The 10,081-nt window shown below is 47.9% G+C and overlaps 1 protein-coding gene and 1 long non-coding RNA gene across 2 annotated transcripts in view; one reads left to right on the top strand and one right to left on the bottom strand.

Moving 5' to 3' along the window:
• Window positions 1-1,418, bottom strand: part of LOC115287046 — a 2,319-nt gene extending 901 nt beyond the window's left edge. The window contains exon 1 of the long non-coding RNA XR_003906346.1: window positions 1,291-1,418. This is a non-coding gene — a long non-coding RNA (uncharacterized LOC115287046). The remainder of the gene's footprint in view (window positions 1-1,290) is intronic.
• Window positions 1-10,081, top strand: part of DLGAP2 (DLG associated protein 2) — a 648,525-nt gene that overhangs the window by 7,819 nt on the left and 630,625 nt on the right. The window lies entirely within an intron of this gene.

Here is a 10,081-nt window from a genome sequence, read left to right as displayed (position 1 = left end):
TAAATTTCAAGTACTATTTTTGGTAAAGACCCTGTTTTCCTTTTGTCTGTGTGTTGATTGTTGAGAATATTCTTAGGTCTGTTACACGGTGGATGGAGAAAGGAAAGAAACCCCTTACCGAGTGATTCTAACCGTGTGGCTCCCGCTGTTGGTAGAGGTGGCTTCTGTTAGTTTTTGGGCCAGGAACAAATAACTATTTGCCAAAAGACCTGGCATTGGGTTAAGTGTTGTGTCATTGAAATTGAAATAGACCCACAGTGGGGCGCCTTGGTGGCTCAGTTGGTTAAGCTTCAGACATCAGCCCAGGTCACGATCTCATGGTTCAAGAGTTCAAGCCCTACACTGGGACCTTTGCCCCCACCCCTCCCCTGCTCGTTCTCCACTTCTCCCTCAAACAAATAAAACTTTAAAAAAACAACCAAACCAGCAGTTGGGGCAGGTGAATATCCATCTAGATGAGATTCTAACACATCCAAAAAAGATGATGGAGTAGTGACCGAGAGTGATTCCTTTTTCCATAGTGCAGCAAGGACCACACCTAGGCTCTCCTGGGCTCTGTAGGAGTCCCCTCATTGTCAAGGATACGGGCTTCTGTGTCCTCGCTCTGCCATTCTGAACGTGTATGTTTATCTCAACGGGTCGGGTTGGATGCTGGAGCTCCAGCCCTCTCACCTGCTTTCTGAGCGGAGTCAGAGGGCACACAGAGGTCACACACAGCATTTCTGCTGCCCTCCTGCCGTTCAGAACTTAGGCCGGTGGCTCTTCCTGACTGCAGGGTAAGCTGGGAGAGGTAGTTTTTACCCAAGAGCAGGGACATGCTCATGGTCTCTGTGCAAGGTCACATGATAAATATGTGACCAGGCCAGTGGCCTCTTCACCACCACGTCTGCCATTTTCATGCGAAAGCAGTCCCAGATGGTACATAACTGAATGAGCGTTGCTGTATTTCAGTAAAACATTATGGACACTGAAATTTGAATTCCGTAGAATTTCCACATGTCATGTAATACTGTTTTTTATTTTTTTCAATCATTTAACAACATAAACATGTTTGGCGTGGGACTCCTGTAAAAACAGGCTGTGATGGTTGGCCTGCTAGTCAGAGTTTCCCGGACTCTGGTTCTAGAGGGCTGTGGGTCCCGTTAAAACTCGGGCTCTAGGGACAAAGGGGGACATGACACACTGATTGAGAGGTTCAGTCCCTCACAAAGAGTAATAATTATAAACATACAGGCAACTAACAACAGATCCTCAAAATATATGAAGAATGCCTGACAGCATTAAAGGTACCTTCTGTTGTGGTTTTACCACAGTCCTTGGAGAGGTCAGTAACCCGTTTTCCGTACAGCAGCCATGCAGGAGGGTGGTTCGGGCCAGGGCCCTGAGTGGCTCTGAATGCCAGGAGGCCCGACAGACGTGTGCAGAACTGCCGCCTAGCAGCAACCACACCCTCTTCGGGTGTTTGTGACGCTCTCCAGAGGCCCCAAATGCAGGGCCATAGAACTAGCCTCTGTAAATTTCAACATTCTGAAATAACACAAGTATCTTCCGGCTGCAGAGGAGTGAAACTAGAGATCAGTAATGGAAGGAAAACAAAGGAAAGACCACAGTGTGGAAATTAAGTAACAGACTCCTAAGTAACAAATGAGTCAAAGAAGAAATTGCAGGGGAAGTCAGAAGCAAAGAGACGAATGAATAGAAAACCACAGTTTACCCAGACTCATCGGATGCAGGAAGGTACAGCTCAGAGATGAACTTACCGCTTCAAATGCCTGCATTTAAAAGTGAGAACGCTCTCAGATCAGTCACCACATTGTCCACTGATGCACAGTGTTACGTTAGGTTCAGGCGCACAGCACAGTGGTCCACAGGCCCCCACGCGCGTAGCTGCTGTCCCCACACAGCGCCATTTCAGCGCCACCGACTCTTCCTGCTGTCTCTTCCGTCCTGTGACTCCTTCATCTCGCACTGGACGCCTGGACCTCCTGGTTCCCTTCACTCACTGTGGCCCCCCCCCCCCGCCCTCCGCTCCCTTCTGGTGACCATCAGTTCTTGGTATTTATAGGTCTGATTTTGCTTTTCGTTTTTTATTCCTTTGTTCTGTTTCTTAGATTCCACATATGAGTGAGATCATTTGGTATTTGAGTCATTTTGCTTCTTAGTATTATATCCTCTAGGTCCTTCGATGTCTCAAATGGCAAGAGATTATCCCTTTTTTTATGACTGAGTAATATTCCACTGTGTGTATGTATCACTTCTTTATCCATCATCTGTGGATGGACGCTTGGGCTGCCTCCATATCTTTCTTTTTTAATTTTTTGATATTTTTTAAATTTATTTTTGAGAGACAGAGACAGCGCAAGCAGGGGAGGGTCAGAGAGAGAGGGGGACACAGAATCTGAGCTAGCTGTCTGCATAGAGCCTGATGCGGGGCTCGAACCCACGAACCATGAGATCATGACCTGAGCTGAGGCCGGATGCTCAACCAGCTGAGCCACCCAGGTGCCCCATCTGCCTCCATGTCTTGATATTCCCAGCAATACTTGAGTAAACACAGGGGCTCATATATCTTTCAAAGTAGTGATTTTGCTGTCTTTGGGTAAATGCCCAGTGGTGGAATTACTGGATCACACGATAATTGTATTTTAATTACTTGATGAGCTTCCACACTGTTCTTTATGGTGGCTGCACCGATTCACATTCCAACCAACATGCTCGAGGGTTCCTTTTTCTCCACATCCTCTCCGTGTGGTTTCTTGTCCTTTTTCTTTCAGCTGTCCCGGCAGGTGTCGGGTGGTCTCAGGTGTGCATCTCCCCGATAACTCTCAGGGTATGTGTTGAGAAACTAGAAAGAGAACAGCGAACTAGACCTTTAGTAGGCGGAAGGCAGGCGACAGCGGCGAGTGGAGTGTAGATACACACACGGAGACTGGAAAATCAACTGAGAAGATCAATGAGAGAAAAGGCTGGTTCTTTGAAAATACAAACAAAACGGATAACTTGTAGTTAGATTGACTAAGAACAAACTCAAGTTACTAGAGTCAGAAATTGCATGTTACTGGCTTGACAGGATTGTACGTTAACACACTGTGAGCAGCCGTCGATTTTCCTTGACCCAAGGTGCAGTTCCGTCCTAACGAGCCCCTTGTCAGTTGGAAATAGAAGTCGATGTTCTCTGACACGCCTTCTGAGAGGCCTCAGCCTCGCCCGCCTTACATGTGCGGGGCACTTGTTTGCCCACAGTCGGGCCGAATCACCTACCACGAAGCCCGTTTTGTAGGACAGCGTCAGTGATCTCGTGGAAGTTAGTGATGGAGGTACAGAGGGGTGAGGGGTCGCCTGGGCACAGACGGTTGTACGTTTGCTAGTTCTCAGCCTCACGCCTGTTGGCTGACCGGGCGCTGCAGTCACTGCTGCCTCCGCGCATCGCAGGAGTGATCCGAGCCTGCGTCCCTGGCCTGGGCAGAGGCCCGACTCTCAAACTTTGAAGTAGGGTTTCTACTGAATGCATATTAGTTTCTCACTATTTTTCATAAAGTCAAAAAACTATAAATTGAACCACCGTAAGTTCGGAACTATTTGTATACCAAAAAATTGGACAACCCAGAGGTATCAATTTCTAGAAACACACAACCTCTCAAGACTGAATATGAAGAGGTAGGAAATCTAAACAGACCTGTAAGTAAGTAGTAAGGAGACAGAATCAGCAAAACCTTCCAACAACAACAACAACAACAACAACAACAAATCACAGGAGCAGATGGCTTTACTGGTGAATCCTAACAAACATTTAGAGAAGAATTAACGTCAATTTTTTTCAAAAAATTGAAGAGGAGAGAACACTTCTCACTCATTCTGTGCCATCAGCATTAACCTGACACTAAAGTCCAAGAATACTACAGGACAACTCTGTGTAACTATTCCTGGAGAAATCTGTGGAAATACACTCCACAGAATACTAGCAAACCCGAATTCCTTGGCACTGTGAAAAAATTTTACACCATGACCAAATGAGATTTATCCCAGGAATGCAAATGTGGTTCAAGAAGTGAAAATCCATCAATGTAACACTCCACATTAATAGAATGAAGAAGAAGCCAAACGGTCATCTTGATGCAGAAAAAGCTTTTGACATAATCCAATACTCTTTCATGATAAAAGCACTCATTAAGCTAAGAATAGAATGGAGCTTCCTCAACGATAAAAGTTGCATATGAAAAGCTGTAGCTAACAAGTCAGTGGCAGAAGACTGAAAATTTCCTCTAAGACTAGGGACAAATGAAGAGTCCCTGCTACCATCACTTCTGTTGAGTGTAGTTTTGGAAAGTTCTAGGAGAGCCATTAGGCAACAAAAAGAAATACAGGGAATCCAAATCAGAAATAAATAAATCTATTTCTAGATGATGTGATGCTATATGTAGAAATCTAAAGGGGAGCCTGGGTGGCTTAGTCAGTTGAACATCCAACTTCGCTCAGGTCATGATCTCAAGATTTGTGGGTTTGAGCCCTGCATCCAGCTCTGTGCTGACAGCTCAGAGCCTGGATCCTGCTTCAGATTCTGTGTCTCCTTCTCTCTCTGCCCCTCTCCCACTGTGCTCTGTCATTCAAAAAGAAATGTTAAAAAAAATTAAAGAAATCTAAAGAACCTACACACAGAAAACTGCTGGAGCTGATAAACTCAGAAAATAAACTTAGCAGAGTTTTGGTATGTAAATTTAACATACAAAAATCAGTTGTCTTTTCTGTGCACTAACAGTGAAGAATCTAAAAAGGAAATTAAAACAATTGGATTTATGTAAGACCAAAGAAAATGAAATATTTAGGAATTAAGTTAACTTGTTCACTGAAAACTACAAGACATGGCTGAAACAGACAGACACAAGTAAATGGAAAGATACCCTGTGTTTGTGGGTTAGAAGCGTTAATATTATTATAGCAACAACACTACACAAAGAAATCTACAGATTCAATGAAATAGCTACTAAAATTCTAGCAGCCTTTTTGCAGAAATAGAATAATCTATCTTGAAATTCCTGTAGAATTTCAGTGGTGCCCACATATCTAAGATACATACATGCCGTAAGAAAGAACGGAGTTGGAGGACTGTATTCTTTATTTCAAAATTTGCTACAAAACTGTTATGAAAGCAACAGGCAGCGGGTATGGAGAGACGTGTACCTCAGTGAGATAGAACCGCAAGTTTGGAAATGAACCCGAATGTTTACTGCCATTAACTTTTGACAAGGGTGCCAAGTTCATTCAGTGGGGGGCGCATTGCCCCTTCAAAGAGCGGTGCGGAGAGACTGCGTGTTCTCAGGCGGAGGGGTGAGTCTGGACCCTTGCCTCACGCCATATGCAGACGGTATCTCAACGTGGATCAGAGCCAGCGTGAGAGCCGAAAACTCTGTAAAAGAAAACGTAAGGGCAAATCTTTATGACCTTGGATTTGATGGCAGTGGTTTCTTCATTTTGACACCAAAAGCACAGGCAACACAATACAAAGATAAATTGGGCCTTGTTTCCTGCGCAATAGACACTATCAAGAGATAAAAGGTCAGTCCATGAAGAAGAGAAAATAGTTGCAAATCACATATCTGGTAAGGGTTTAATATTCAGAATGTAAAAATCCTGCAACCAACCACAAAAGGCAAACCACACAATTAAAAATGGGCAAAGGACATTAACATATTTCTCTAAAGTGATACACACATGGTGGGCACACACATGAAGAGACGCTCAGCATCATTAGTCCTTAGGGAGACGCAGGTCAAAACCATAATGAGGTGTCACTTCTCACGTACCAAGATGTCAAAAGCCAGCAAACAAGCAAACAAAAAAACAGCCCCAAGCAACAGCAAGGGAAGATAACAGGTTTTGGTTAAGAGAAATTGGAACCTTCATACATTGCTGGTGAGAATCTTAAAATGGTTCACCTTTTAGGGTAAAAAGCTTTGGAAGTTCTTTTTTTTTAAATTTATTTTTTATTTATTTTTGAGAGACAGAGACAGCATGAGCAGGGGAGGGTCAGAGAGAGAGAGAGGGAGATACAGAATCTGAAGCAGGCTCCAGGCTCTGAGCTAGCTGTCAGCACAGAGCCCAACGCGGGGCTCGAACCCACAAACGTGAGATCTGACCTGAGCCGATGTCGGAGGCTTAACTGACTGAGCCACCCAGGCGCCCCTGGAAGTTCTTCTAAAAGTTAGTGGAGGTACCATATGACCCTCCAGTTCTACTCTGAGAGATACCTGTCTGCAAATGTTAACAGCGGCTTATTCACAGTAGCCTGAAGGTGGAAGCACCTCAGTGTCCATCCATGGAAGAGTGGATAAATACAATGCGGTCTGTCTACACAGTGGAATATTATTCAATCGTAAAAAAGAGTGAGGTTCTGGCACATTCTGGACAACATGATGATCCTTGAAAGCATTATGTGGGGCGTCTGGTTGGCTCAGTCAGTTAAGCGCCGATTTCAGCTCAGGTCATGATGTCATGGTTCATGGGTTCTAGCCCTGCATAGGGCTCTGTGCTGACAGCTCAGAGCCTGGATCCGGCTTCGGATTCTGTCTCACTCTCTCTCTGCCCCTCTCCTGCTTGTGTTCTGTCTCTCTCAAAAATAAATAAATGTTTAAAAAAAAAAGAAAGCATTATGCTAAGTGAAATGAGTCCGTGAAATATAAGTATTTCCAGTACAAGTCTAGTTAAATGAAATGCCCACCCACAACAGGCAAATACATAAAGACGGTGTCACAGGGACTGTCAGGAGCTGGGGAAGGGCGTGGGGACTCACTTCGTGGTAGGTACAGAATTTCTGTGGGGGGTGTTGGAAGATTTTGGATTTCATGCTGGTGGCCGCACAATATTGTAAATGTAATGAATTATACCCCTGAAAATGGTGAAAGTGGCAAATATTATGTTCCCTACATTTTGTCACCAACACAATACAGAAGTTAAACTCAGGTTGTGTTACTCAGGTCAAAAAGAGAGTGGGCGCTAGGGGACCAGGGTCCACGCCTCTGCAGATTCCTATGGCGTGACCCCGTGGCCACTCAGCGGTCTTCTGCTCTGTGAGTATTTATTTAGATGAAGACAGGGCGTGTCCGGTTGTTTCGAATGGCAGCACACAATGACAGCATTAGAAAGCTCAGGGCCTTGAGTGGTCATAGCTATGCTTTTACTATTCATTCTTTAAAAACCCAAATGTCCTGTTAGTTTGGCAATACTTTTTAATGGGTTTGGTTTTTTTTGCATATTTTCATCATACACATTTCTTTAAAGAATAAAAGACCATCTGAGGTACATACGCAAAGGAGATGAAACCACTGTCCCAAAGAGGTATTTGCACTCCCCTGGTCACTGAAGCATTATGCACGGTGGCTGATGGACCGGTGGTGGGGACACTGTGGCACGCACACACGGACGGGGCGCGCCCGTGGGAGGCAGGGCCCCTGCCGTTTCTGCCGGTGCCCCGACAGACCCTGTCGCAGGACGCTAAGTGAGGGAAGGCGGGCACAGGATGGGCTCGGAATGGCGGGTACGGGGCACTCAGCGCCCGCGCCGTGCACAGCCTTGCACAGCGCGCTGGTGGAGTGTCTCTCCGTGAGGCTGGGGCAGGAGGGCGCTGTGGTGTCGGTCACATAGGATGGGAGACTCTCACGGACTCGGGCCACAGGTGCGGAGCCCCCAGGTGGTGCATTTCTGGGTTGTCGTGGATGCATCGATGCTCATTAGTGTGTGCAGTGGATCGTAGGGTTAAAACACGTTTGTGAGACCGAGAGAATGATCCGCACAGACAAGGGGCGTGGAAAACGTGGGTGAGGCAGGGACTCCGTTTGCACGCGTGTTCATCACAGCCAGGAGCCTTCACATGAGCGGAAAGCCCACGTAGCCAAGCAGCGTGGGGGCGCGGGTGGGGCCACGCAGCTGTCGCGCAGGCCCGGCTGCTCTGAGGAGGCTCCGTGCCACCTGGTTTGCCGTTCTGGTTCAGCTCCCGCGGGGGGCGAGGCTCGCGTGGGGTGCTGTGCGCTGAGCGCCTGTGACAGGGCGGTGTGCTGGCCTCCAGTCACGCAGACTGGGTCACACCCAGGCTGGGCATGGGCCGGGGTCCATATGGGGCTTTCTGAACCCACGCTGGGGGCAGGCCCCATGATCGTAACACAAATGGAGGTGCTTAGGATCGCACCCGATGTGCTTTTATTTCCGTGTGTGCTGAACCCCTTGCTGTTAATACCTCACAGAGTGTGTAAGTAGCGGAGGCGGTCGCCCAGCACTGGGGAGCCCTCGGTGCCACTCAACGGTAGCCTCGGAGGGTGGGGGGCGCGGCGGGGCCCGCGACTCTGGGTCAGGCCGCACGCGCGGTGGGGGCCCCACCTAACAAAGGGAAGTAAACCCACATAAAACAGAGGTCAAGATTTTCATGCCGTGTGTTTTCCCACAGTCCGAAGCTGTAGAGCGATGCTGAGCGGTAGCGTTTCTCTCGTCGGGAAGCCAGCACGCAGACGCTTTCTTTTCTTGAAGATACTACTTTGCACCTGTCACTTATAATAACTGTAGCTATTTTTTGGTGACAGGTGAAGATTTTGAAGAGAATGTGATTGGGACACTCAGTGTTTTCTATTATGCCTTAGGTTTTAAAGGATTAAAATACGTAATTGTTGGTATATTGGAACTCCTCAAATACGTTTTCCTCATGTCATCTCGCAGTTTGGTGACATATGTCCACTTCAGGGACTTTCCACATTTAATTATGAGGATAATTAGAAAATGTGTACTTTGTAGTCTCTCAGTACTCCTGCACAAACAGTGCATCACACACCGTCACGTCAAACATGTGTTATTAGATGGGTTGGCGGTCCTCGCCTGGAGATCCAGAAATAATGTGGACGCCGTGAGATGCGGGCGAGGGAAGCGGCAGCCCAGCCCCGGGCACGGAATGTAACCTGAGCAGGGCCTTCAAGACAGGAGAGCAGGCGCCTCCTGCGTGTAGACTTTTCCCGTTATATTTAAACGTAAGGTGGGACAGGATCTGCTGTGCCCCAAGTGGAGAGCGACCTTCCTGCAGCATCTCTGTTTCTGTTTGCAGACGCTTTTCCCCGGAGACTCCCCTCACTTGTCCCGCCTTTTCTAAGCCCATTCAGTGATCAGCGCCTGTGGGCCGGGGACCCTCCGGTTTTGATTTTGAATTTTGTCTGTAGACTGTTCTGCTGAGTGACACGCATGTGTCCTAGAGTGTTGACAGTGGCGGACATGGGCGTGAACTGCGTAAATCAGAGCCCAGCTTCCGGGCTCCCCATTCTGCCTGAAGAGCCGGGGGGTAAGTCCCTTGGCTTAAACATTGGTTTTCCTGCTCGCAAAGGACCCTACTTGTGCTCACTTCCTGGGCTGTGGTGAGCGTTTGGAGCTCCCCACGGTGCTCGGAGCAGAGCCGGGCTCTTGTCCCTCACCTTCCCTCCGTCTGTCCTTCCTGGCCTGCGACGGCGCCGTGTAAGGCCACGCTCCCAGGCCGCGTTCCGCTCCGCTCGTCTGCTTGTTTCTTCTTCTTATCATTATTGTTTGAGAGAGAGAGGGCACAAGTGAGTGAGGGGCAGAGGGAGAGAGGGGGAGAGAGACAAGAGAGGTGGGAGGTCAAACTCATGAACTGGGGGATCATGACCGGAGCCGAAATCGGATAAGGCGGAGCCACCCAGGCGCCCTGCTGGCTCCCTTGTGAAGAGGCTGGAAACCAGCGGTTTGTCCCTGGGTCCCGTGTGAGGCAGCACACACCTTTCATCGTTGGCAGCTGGGGACTCTCTCTGACCCGCTGTGGTCGGTGCGGGCGCGGCCACCACCACAGGGTCCGCTGTGATCCTGGGGAGGTAGGTTGTCAGAGGCGCATTCAGTAGGGAGGACGAGCCGCCCAGAAAGGAGGCACATTCAGACCTTCTGCAAACAACATGCCGTCTTTCACCCTCAGGAAGACGATGACATCTGTGCTGACAAGGTGTTCAACTCTGTTTCCTCGTAATTGAAGCTTCTTATGTTTAAGGTATACCAGGAATGTGACATAATCTAGAACATGAATACATACGTGTCCTGCAAATCATCT

The sequence above is a fragment of the Suricata suricatta genome, chromosome 1 (genome assembly GCF_006229205.1).
Source record: "Suricata suricatta isolate VVHF042 chromosome 1, meerkat_22Aug2017_6uvM2_HiC, whole genome shotgun sequence".
Lineage (NCBI taxonomy): Eukaryota > Metazoa > Chordata > Mammalia > Carnivora > Herpestidae > Suricata > Suricata suricatta.
Note: the sequence above shows the minus strand (reverse complement) of the source record. Positions and strands in the feature narration are given on the sequence as shown.